The following is an 11,477-nucleotide window of genomic DNA, read 5'->3' on the forward strand; positions in this document are numbered from 1 at the left end:
GATCAGAGGGCCAACATGGTCAGGTTCTGGTGAGAGCCCCCTACTGGGTTGCAGGCAATAGACTAACTCCTTGTATTCTCACATGGTGGAAGGAGGGCTAAGGAGCTCTCTAGGGTCCCTTTTATAAGGGCACTAATCCTACTCATGAGGGCTCCACTCCATCTTCTTCTTGACTTAGTTATCTCCCAAAGGCCCTACCTCCTAATACCATCACATCAGGGGTTAGGATTTCAACTTATGAATTTAGTGGGTATGGAAAAAAACATTTATTTCATAACAAGGACCAAGCTCTATTTGACCAGATGTATACTATGTGGTAGATGCTGTTTATAATTGCTGCTTGTGTCCCAATAGAAACATCCTTCAGCTCTTTCTTGCCTTCACTTTGTGCTCAGGGACATGTTTTACTACAGAGCCATTAGCTGTATAGTTTTGACAAGTTTTGAAGTTTCTTACCTGACAGGCTTTTTTAATACTCAAATATTTTGACATTTAAACCTCCAGCAAGCCCTAAGCATTGGTCTGGGCTCTATAAACTAGATTATACTGGCATTTTCCTTCTGTTGTAGGAATACCAAGGTACTTCTCTTAAAGCTTTAAATTCGCAAGCCCAAACAATTCAAGTAACTGATCGTGCTCAACATATGTATACCAACAGTCTCATTTAGTTCCTCTCAAGGCTAACAGCAGACCAAAAGACGTATTGTTTAATGTAAGAAAATATACATATTTACTAAGTTGATGATACCGGAGCACAAAAATTAGCAAATAGTGTAAGACATTGCCAATTAGTGACTGATGCAGGGAACATGTCTTCTAGCACCCATGTACTTCCTAGTATATGGCACTGTGTAAAGTAGTTTGGAAATAATAAAATTAGCTGCTTGGTTAAATAATATATTTTTTAAATGAGCAAAATATGGATTTTTGAAGAGAAAGCATGCTAACTTAAAAGATGACAACTTTAGTCAAATATTTTATGTTTCCTTTCTATTCCAATCCTAGGGCCCTAGAAATGTTTAATGGAAAATAAGGTTTTCTTTTTTTTTGTTTACCCCTTCTTATCCTTAAAAAAATCAAGAGAAATCACTTTTTAATTTTTATGCTCTGAGTATGTGATACTAGATGTTTTTATCCAACTGGTGAATCTCTTAAAATCATGACACCCTGAGCTTCTATTACCCATTTTCTTTGAGAATCAGACATAACATGTAGTCAATATTTGTTTAACAGTTTATCTTTCTTCTAAGGCTATTAAAAATAAAGGCATCCCACCAGCAGGTTTGGATAATTCTATGGTCTGAACAAACTCAGTAAGCGCCCATGTGCTTATGTTTTATTGAGCTTCATTTGTCAGCCTAAGATCCTCAACTTATTTTTTGAAAACAGGAGATTCCACAATTAATCTAGTGTGTTGGCTGAAAAAGTTCAGCCCCAAAAATCAACAGCTGTGTGGATTTCCTCAAATGTAATTTTCATAATTTCAATTTCTCTACAACAACAAAATTAGCAGCCTTTTCAAAATGAGAAGGAAAATACATGGAGAAGATTGAGTAATGCCCTTTGCCTCATTTAGAGAACTTTCCATCAATTCCATACCAATCGTTCTCCTCAATTTAGTGAACATTGGTGCAACTCCTGTGGCCTGCTGGGAACTGTCCTTGGTGCTGGAGGAAATGCAAAGCTCTCGAGTCTAGGTAGATGCTAACAATCATATTAGAGAGAACTGAATAACTAACTGTAATGTGCATCTTTAGTATTATATTAGAGATAGCTTAAGGGAAAGGTATCTGTAAAGGTCAAGTCTAGGGACTCCTTTTGTGCACTCTTAAATGTCCACAAAGATCTGTATCATGCCATTGACCCAAAGGAAAATAGAGTGCAACCTCTCTGGTTTAGTAGCCTCTGTGGGCAATCCTTGTACTGTCATATAAATATGGGGCAAAAATGGTTCAAGGATAGAAAAATAGCAGACACAGCCCAGGTGCAGTGGCTTATGCCCGTAATCTCAGCACTTTGAGAGGCCAAGGTTGGGGAATCATTTGAAGCCAGGAATTCAAGACCAGCCTGGCCAATATGGTGAAACTCCATCTCTACTGAAAATACAAAAATTAGCCAAGGGTGGTGGTGCACACCTGTAGTCCCAGCTACTCTGGAGGCTGAGGCAGGAGAATCACTTGAACCCAGGAGGTGGAGGTTGCAGTGAGCCGAGATCATGCTACTGCATTCCAGCCTGGACAACAGACTGAGACCCTGTCTCAAAAGAAAAGAAAAAAAAAGAAAAAAGAAAAGAAAAGAGAGGAAAGGAGAGGAGGAAAGAAAGAAAAAGAAAGAAAGAGAAAGAAAGAAAGAAAGAAAAAAAAAGGAAAGAAAGAAAGAAAGAAAGGGAAAGAAAGAAAGAAAGAAAGAAAGAAAGAAAGAAAGAAAGAAAGAAAGAAAGAAAGAAAGAAAGAAAGAAAGAAAGGAAAGAAAGAAAAGAAAGAAAGAGAGAGAGAGAAAAACAGGCACAGAAGAGAAACATAGGTCACAGTGTGCCATTTGGTTTGGGGTGTACTCTATTCAGATGTATCCTTCTGCTTTTCTTGACTTCTTGGTCCCGGGTTTAGTTTGAGGTTTACTGTCTAAAATTATTATTTTTACTACTGTTTTTAGCAGCTCTATTGCTGCCATCCTTTAGCTTCCATGTTGAATGCAAGCAATGGATATAAGCTGGATATTGGCTTCTAGTAAGTAAACTGAAGTCATGCCAAGTGGCCTTTACTTCCCAGTGGGCTGCCAAGGATTCTCCCTCTCTTACAGAAAATGACTAATTCTCTTAAATCCTGCCTCGATTTGTAAGGGAGAGGAATAAAATCAGAAGTATTATGAATTCTCTTCTTACTTCAATAAGTCAGGAAGAAACTTGATTGTCAGTTCTCCAAACTTTGAAGTCCCATAGAAAATGACACAATAGTAAGATATTACAATAGATTTCTATGATCTTATAGAAATTCTTTTTCCTTGTTGCCTTTCTATTTCCTCTTCCTCAGACATGAATTTAGCTCCTATGTGCTAGGGACTGAATTAGAAATAACAAGATAAATAACACAGTCCCTTCTATAACTTACTGTCTGTTGGAGAAGATAAACTTGTAAACAAACAATGTAATACTGCCATAGGAACTGAGATAGACACCCACAGGGAGCAGGTTAGCCCCAAAGGAAAAGATGTATAATTCTCCTTTGGGATTCTGAGAAAAACTAGATAGATGAGATGATATGTGAGCAACACCTCAAAAGATGAGTAGCCATTCATCCAGCAGACAAAGACACAAAAGGCATTGTGACCAGAAAGCAGGTGGTACAAAGTCAGGAAGTAGAAGACAGTAGAGCATATTTTGTCACTTCCAAGTCATCTGATACAACTGCACAGCTCACGGCACCATACGGATGGCCTTTGTAGTGAACATTTACAAGCATTTTGATACTAAAAATAACAAAAATTGAGGGCATTAGGAGAAAAATCAAGAATAAGAAAATGTCCTATATTATTTAGGTTGAGATATATTAACATGTCAATAATTTATCATTGTTGACCTACAAAAATGGCAATTTCATATGTCTCAACCTATTAGCATCCAGTACTTCCAATTTAGTTCTTGGTAACCTGTTTTAAGAGAAGAGAATAAAACAGCAAATAATTTTTAAACTTCTATATTTGCTTTTGGAATACATTATATTCCTTCTTTTGGCAGGAGATATACCTTCCTAATGAGATTTTGTGCTTAGATTGGTATTAAAATTAGCTGGATTTCCCTGAGTAAGCGTTGAGCATGAGAACGTGCCCGCAGAGCAGACTGGGGGTGACCGAGAAACCCAAGGTTCAAGCATTTAACCAGGCATATGCCACACATGAATAATGAAAAGTTTAGTAATTAGTAATTATAGATACCAATTAAGCCTTAGACATAAAGAACCAGTCCTCAATCATTCTGCCAAGGTTTGCATTTTTACCATCCTAAATCACTGTTTCATTCCAACTCCAGCTGGAGAAAAATTATTTGTCAATAATAAAGAAGAAGATAATATCATATAGGAAATAATGCTAAAAATCAAGAAATTTAGAAATCGTTATACATGATACAAGGAAACAGCAACAACTTGATGATTACAGTAACCAAGTACTTCTCTAAGATGAAGTGAAATTCAGGTTTTCTTTTTACCTTTTTTGGTGAATTTGGTTAATCGAGTTCTTAAGTGGTTTATGACCAAAAGGTCAGGAGATATATTGGTGATGAAGAAAAAAATGAATCATATTTCTTATTTTTTACCTGCTTTCCCCACATACTCCCACTGCCTTCTGCATTTTTAAACCTGTTTTTTAGATATCTATGTAAAATGAGATGCTGGAAATCACCTCAGCCACTGCCCTGAAACTCTATCTGCCCCCACTAGCCTGAAAGCTGAGTTCACAATAATGAAAGGTAGACTGTCAGTTACCGTATATCATGGTATATATATATCACTGTATAGATGTTGTAATCATTTTTTAAGGGACAGGGTCTTGCTCTGTTGCCCAGGCTGGAGTGCAGTGGCACAAACATAGTTCACTGCAGACTTGAACTCCTGGACTCAAGAAATCTTCCTGCCTTCACCTCCCCAAGTCCTGGGGTGACAGGTGCGAACCTGGCCCAATTATTCTTATATTAAGAATTGACTGATAGGCAAGGAGAGCCAGATGCTCACAGTGCACTAAAGCCTTCAGAAGTATAACCTAGGACTTCAATAGTAGAAAATTGAGACTGATCTAAATGCAAGATTAGCTTAAAATTCATATATTGAGATACTGCAAATGAATTTTCAGACAATCCAATGAGATATAGTGTAAATAATCACTAAACTAGGAACAAAGAAACTAAGCCCTTGTTAAAACACTTTTTTGCTGTGTGAATTTTCCTACATCATTTTACTTCTCTGGGCCTTAACTACCTCATCTGTAAAATGAGGAAGTTGAATCTGATGATTCTAAGGCGGTTATTCTTAAAATAGGTTTCATAAACTTCCTACCTCAGAATAATGTTAGGGGCTTGCTAAAAAGCAAGTAGAAGAGTCCATCCTCTCCCACATTGCCTGAATTAGCAACTCCCCAGGTGGTTCTTATTTAAGCACATTACAGTTTGAACATCACTAGCCTAAGGTTTGCTCCAGATTTTGCATTTTGAGTCTTGCTTTGAGGTTGGAATTAATTTAAATGAAAGCTAAGACAAAAATAAATCTATCCTTCATGTTTCTGGATGATAGAATAGGATCTATGATTTCTAAAAGTTGTATATAACTTTCTATATATTGGAATTAAGTGGGATATATGTTTGATTCCCTGAGAGATTAGATAGAATAAAGGCCAAGGACTTTGAAATAATATTTTTAACACACACAAAAAAAAATCAAAACCATGCTCACTGATGTCCAATTTCTGGAACACATGTATTAGCTATAAGCTGCCATAATCTCTCCTAGAAGTCTATTACTCAACTGGTAAAAACTAGTTCTCTGAAAACTACCATGAGATGCAGTCATGAGGTTTTAAAAGCTTTTGAACTTTTTATTCCAGTTGAGTTTCTTTAAAATTAGTCAGGGATTATTGGACTTTGTTTACTAGCACTAGCTTATATATCTTTATAAAATGTCCTTGTAAATTATTACAATCAGATTTCCACAAAGGTTAGAACTTTCAAAACATTTCAGAGTAAAAACTTCTCAATTAAACAATATATATGTATGTATGTATTGTATATTTGCCTGTATTTTCTGTGCATTTAAGTTAATTATTGTGAAATGTATTCTAATGTATTGGCAAGTCTTCAAAGACCAAAGGTAAAGTCCTTGATACGTTGCTAAACAGTTGCATGGCCTTAGATAACTGGCTTAATCTTTCTGAGCCTGTATTTCCTTAGCTACAAAATGGGAATAATAGGACTATTGCTGAGTATCTCATAGGATTGCTATGAAGAATAAATGTGCTCTTTGATATAACAAAAAATGTTTGCAAATATTAGATATTATTTACTTTCTATATTACAGTATTGAAGCTTCCATTATAAATATGTCAGCATAAGTTCTGACATTTATTTATTTAACTACTTATTTAGTAAACAATCATTTTTGACAATCTATTATGCTCACAAGACTGTACCACGTGCTCTGGAAAATAAATCCAGAAAAAATATAAGCTGTAATTTCTACATTTAAGAAACTTAAATTTTACTTGAGGTTTTATAACAGTATCAAAAAGTGTAAGGTTAAAAACTCTGAAATACAAATGTTTTAAGCTGGCTAGCAATTGACCTTCTAAGATCAAGGAGTGTTACATTGAAGCAGGTGAGGTACTGAGCTAGACCTTTTAGGGTTTGATAGGCAAATAATGGAAGGATAGGCAAGAAGGAGACTGCACAAGGGCAAAATCAGGAAAGGCAGAAAGGTCAAGCCATTTTCAAGAGATCAGGGAGCAGCAGCATCATCGGAATTAAGGTGCCATGTTAGAGAATGGTGGACATACTTTTGGAAAATTCAATAAGCCCAAAATTCATTGCTTCTTGAATTCCCCAGTGAAAAGTCTGAAATTTATGCAGGAGATAACATGCAGCAATTAAAGTTCTGAGCAGGAAAGACTCATGAATAATGTGGTGTTTTTAAACAAATTTACCTGGAAATATTGTTCATAATGATTTGGACTAGGGAGATACTATTAGAATCAGGGAGAGCAATCAGGAGTCTACTATATGGCCAGGGAGATGATGATTTATACCAAAATAGTAGTTGTTAAAATAGAAAAAAAGAATATACGAATATGTGAGGCAACAGTGAGATTTCCGATAGAATTTATTTATAAAAATAATTTCAGCTAAACAATTCTTTTAAATTAGATGAGAATAAAAACAGTCCTCTAAAGCTCTTACATTTTCATTTTCATTCCAAATGTTCAAACTGCACATATCTTTCCTTTATTCAACCAAATATTTATTGAAGGCATCATATGCATTGTTGTAGGAGTTTGAGATTCAGTGATGAACTAAACAAAGGTTGAACTCATGTACCTCACATTCTACTTCGGGGACAAAGGATAGAAATGTTAAACATAATTAATAAGTAATTATTATTATTGAAAGAGAAAAATACATGTAAATAAGAAAAAGTAGAACAGGATATGAGGGATTTGGAGCAATACATTGAGGACGATTCCAGTGTAAATAGAGTGGTCAGTGGAGCCCTTGCAGAGAAGGTGATATTCAGCAAAGTCTTAAGGAGGAAAGCAAGCTAGTCTCACAGACATTTGGAGGAAGAATGTTACAGGCAGAAGAAACACATAGCTCAAGGGTTGAGCCTCCCTAGCATGTTGGAAGAGCCCAGCGTGGCTAGAGATATAAGAATCTGTTTTATTTTTAATTTTTTAATTTATTATTTATTTATTTATTTTTGAGATGGAGTCTTGCCCTGTTGCTCAGGTTGGAGTGCAGTGGACATGATTTCGGTTCACTGCAACCTTCGCCTCCCAGATTCGAGCGATTCTTCTGCCTCACCCTCCCAAGTAGCTGGGATTACAGGCACCCACCACCATGCCTGGCTTATTTTTGTATTTTTAGTAGAGATGGGGTTTCGCCATGTTGACCAGGCTGGTCTAGAACTTTTGACCTCAAGTGATCCACCCTCATTGGCCTCCCAAAGTGCTGGGATTACAGGTGTGAGCCCCCAAGCCTGGCCAGGAATTTATTTTTAAAGTCTGACAAAAACTTACAGCAAATCACTTTTCAAATTTGTGCTTACACAACTCTTTGAGGTTTGACCATATTTGTACTATTTGTATGTGTCACACAGGCCTCTATGAGGCAATTGTGAGCCTTTCTAATATACATATGTATGTATATAAATATGCACAGTGAAGAACAGCATGGAGAAAAGTGTGCTTTACACATTTGATGTCAGCTAACATTATTATTTTATTAATATTATTGATTTTATATGAATATTTTATTTCCATAGTTTTCTGTTTTAGGGATTTTTTTATTCACTCCTTTTCAGTTTTGTGCTTCATGCAGAAATGATTACTAATTAGTCCAGAAAGGATTTTAGGCCACTTACAAGCATAGCTAGAGGATGTCCCCCCAAAAAGGAGCAAAAACAAAGTGAAGTGAGAAAAAGGCTTAAAATGCACGTCATAATATCCACATACCACTAATTTTCCCCTAAGCTTGCTAGTGGATAATCAAAAGGAAAAATCTTATAACTCAATTGATAACATATATGATATTTTAAAAAACCTATGTATATAGAAAAAGTATTTTCTGTGTTCTTTGTAATAAGACCATACATACATTTTCCTGGAGATTCTCAAAAAAAAGAATATGATGTGATGAAATAATATTTTAAACAACTTTGGCATAGATATGAATATAGAGAAAAGTGTTTCATGGGAGAGACAGTTTAATTCAAGACCTCATTTGATTATCTCAGGCACCTCTGGGAAAAGCATGGAATACATGTGAAATTATACTTGTTGTAGCAGAAAAGAATCTCATTTTCTCACTTAGGATGTCACATAACCACATGTTTACAAACTCTACAAATTACTTGTCTGTCCCTTGTTCCATATTAAGATCCTGAATTCAAACCAGGGAAATTTGGATGGAATTGCCAGTTTTGTTACATATCTTGATAAGAATGCTTAAGAATGGGAGACTGGGACCGGGCGCGCTGGCTCACGCCTGTAATCCCAGCACTTTGGGAGGTGGGCGGATAGCGAGGTCAGGAGTTGAAGACCAGCCTGGCCAATATGGTGAAATCCCGTCTCTACTAAAACTATGAAAATTAGCTGGGCATTGTGGCATGCACCTGTAGTCCCAGCTACTTGGGTGGCTGAGGCAGAAGAAGAATCGCTTAAACCCAGGAGATGGAGATTGCAGTGAGCCGAGATCACGTCACTGCACTGCAGCCTGGGCGATAGAGTTAGACTCCATCTCAAAAAAAAAAACATAGATTTTTTAAAATATCATATATGTTATCAATTGAGTTATAAGATTTTTCCTTTTGATTATCCACTAGCAAGCTTAGGGGAAAATTAGTGGTATGTGAATATTATGACGTGCATTTTAAGCCTTTTTCTCACTTCACTTTGTTTTTGCTCCTTTTTGGGGGGATATCGCCTAGCTATGCTTGTAAGTGGCCTAAAATCCTTTCTGGACTAATTAGTAATCCTTTCTGCATGAAGCACAAAACTGAGAAGGAATGAATAAAAAAATCCCTAAAACAGAAAACTATGGAAATAAAATATTCATATAAAATCAATAATATTAATAAAATAATAATAATGCTAGCTGACATCAAATGTGTAAAGCACACTTTTCTCCATGCTGTTCTTCACTGTACATATTTATATACATACATATGTATATTAGAAAGGCTCACAGTTGCCTCAGGAGCCATAGCATCCTGACCAAGGTTAAATTGAAAGGCTTTTCTCCTACTCCAGTTTTTACCAAACTTGTTAAATTTACTGTCATGGGAAACACTTAATACCCATTGTGTATGTGGCCAGGAGAAACAATACATTAACGTTTTAGAATATATGTAATAATCACATATAATTAGAACATAATCTAATTTAGAATAATCAGAACATGAAATCAGTAGCTGTAGAGCTGCTGCGAGGCAGCATTATGATTAAAAAAAATTCACAATTTAAGAATCTCCACTTAGTGATGACACTCTTAAAAGTTGTTTTGAGAGTACAGAAATTTTTTCAGTGGATTTATGGCATGCATTTGGTACGGTACCCATTATATATTTATCATTACGTGTAATATTTATCTCATGCTCATCTCTTAATTACATTTCATGTGTTCGATTTATATGAAAATCAGTGAAAATGTCTACTCACTGACCATATGAGTTTTGTTTGTCATAAGGACACAGATGACCAATTAGGTGGATAAGATAATAGTGAAAAAATAAATAGGAAATTCTGATGAACCTGATTTCCAGTGGGGAAACAGTGACACTGTTCTGATGAACCTGATTTCCAGTGGGGAAACAGTGACATAATAAATAGCACACAGCCTCTGTGAGCCCGGGGGTGAAGAAGAGTGATTTCAGTTGGCTGCCTGGCTGATCTTCACAAATGCCCATTACTTGGAATGATGCATAGCAAGTAGAGATCTTCACACCTTTGACAGCTAACCATGAGTAGTGATTTGTGGTACCACTGCAAACCAGTAAAGGGCAGCACCAGCCAGCAGTTTTCTAACACTGAACAAATAAAGCCTAATTGTTATTTCAAGTTGTAAAGAAAAATGTTTGACTTTGTTCAACATAAAGGTATTTGCTGCAAATTATCAACAGTGTTGATAGGCTAACTTTATTTATTTATTTATTTATTTATTTATTTATTTATTTATTTGAAGCAGAGTCTCCCTCTGTCACCCAGGCTGGAGTGCAGTGGTAAAATCTTGGCTCACTGCAACCTCCACTTCCCAGGTTCAAGTGATTCTCCTGCAGCACGTGATAGGCTAACTTTAATATCTCCTAATATGCACAAAAATTCATGATTAACTTGACCATTTGTCCTCTCAGAATCAGTTGGTCTTTACAGAACTTATAGAGAGACAAGAAGAAACCAAAGATTTTTCCGTGGCTATTTTGGGAAAACATAACAAATGAAATACTTTCAGACCATTGAAATTTTGCCATCCAAAATATAGCATTGAATAGCATAAGCATCCTAAGGTTTTATTAATCTGAAATTAAAAATGAAAGAAAGACTAATTACATTCATTGGAACATCAATTGATACAATCGTAAACCAAATAAATTCTTTTTCAGATATCATTTCAGTTCATGACTTGAACTCAAATTCTTTTGCCATAGATTAATAATGTATACAAGAAAAGAGGAAAACTCCTTATAACATGTTTTAGACTTTACCAGAGCTTTCTGATTAAATTAATTTCTTACTACACTATGCTAAAAATTGGGGGAGGGAAGATGTTTATCCTAAGTGATTAAAATAAGTCAGAGGGAGGAAAGAGGTGACAGCCCCAGGCTTGGAGCCACACCTCACTTTAATTATCTTTCACTGCTGGGTTATAAGTATGACGCAAGAACTTTTTTGTTTGTCCCCCCACCCTTTTTTTCACTTCTTAAAAATTTTTTGTAGATATGGGTGGAGGAAGGTGGGATGTCTCTCTATGTTGTCCAGGCTGGCCTTAAACTCCTACCTCAAGTGATTCTCCTACCTCAGCCTCCCACAGTACTGGGATTACCTGTGTTAGCCATGGCACCCAGCTGATGTAAGGACTTTCAATGGCCTTAAAATATTCTAGAATAGCCATTAGGAAATATGTGTAGATTCTGGGCTTTCTTACAGCAGACATATGCCTTTGGTGACTGACTGCCCTGATGTGATCTCCAACTCATCTACTTAAGATCGATGTGATCACGACAAGTGAC

Source organism: Pongo pygmaeus, chromosome 1 (assembly GCF_028885625.2).
Source record: "Pongo pygmaeus isolate AG05252 chromosome 1, NHGRI_mPonPyg2-v2.0_pri, whole genome shotgun sequence".
In the NCBI taxonomy this organism is placed as follows: Eukaryota; Metazoa; Chordata; class Mammalia; order Primates; family Hominidae; genus Pongo; species Pongo pygmaeus.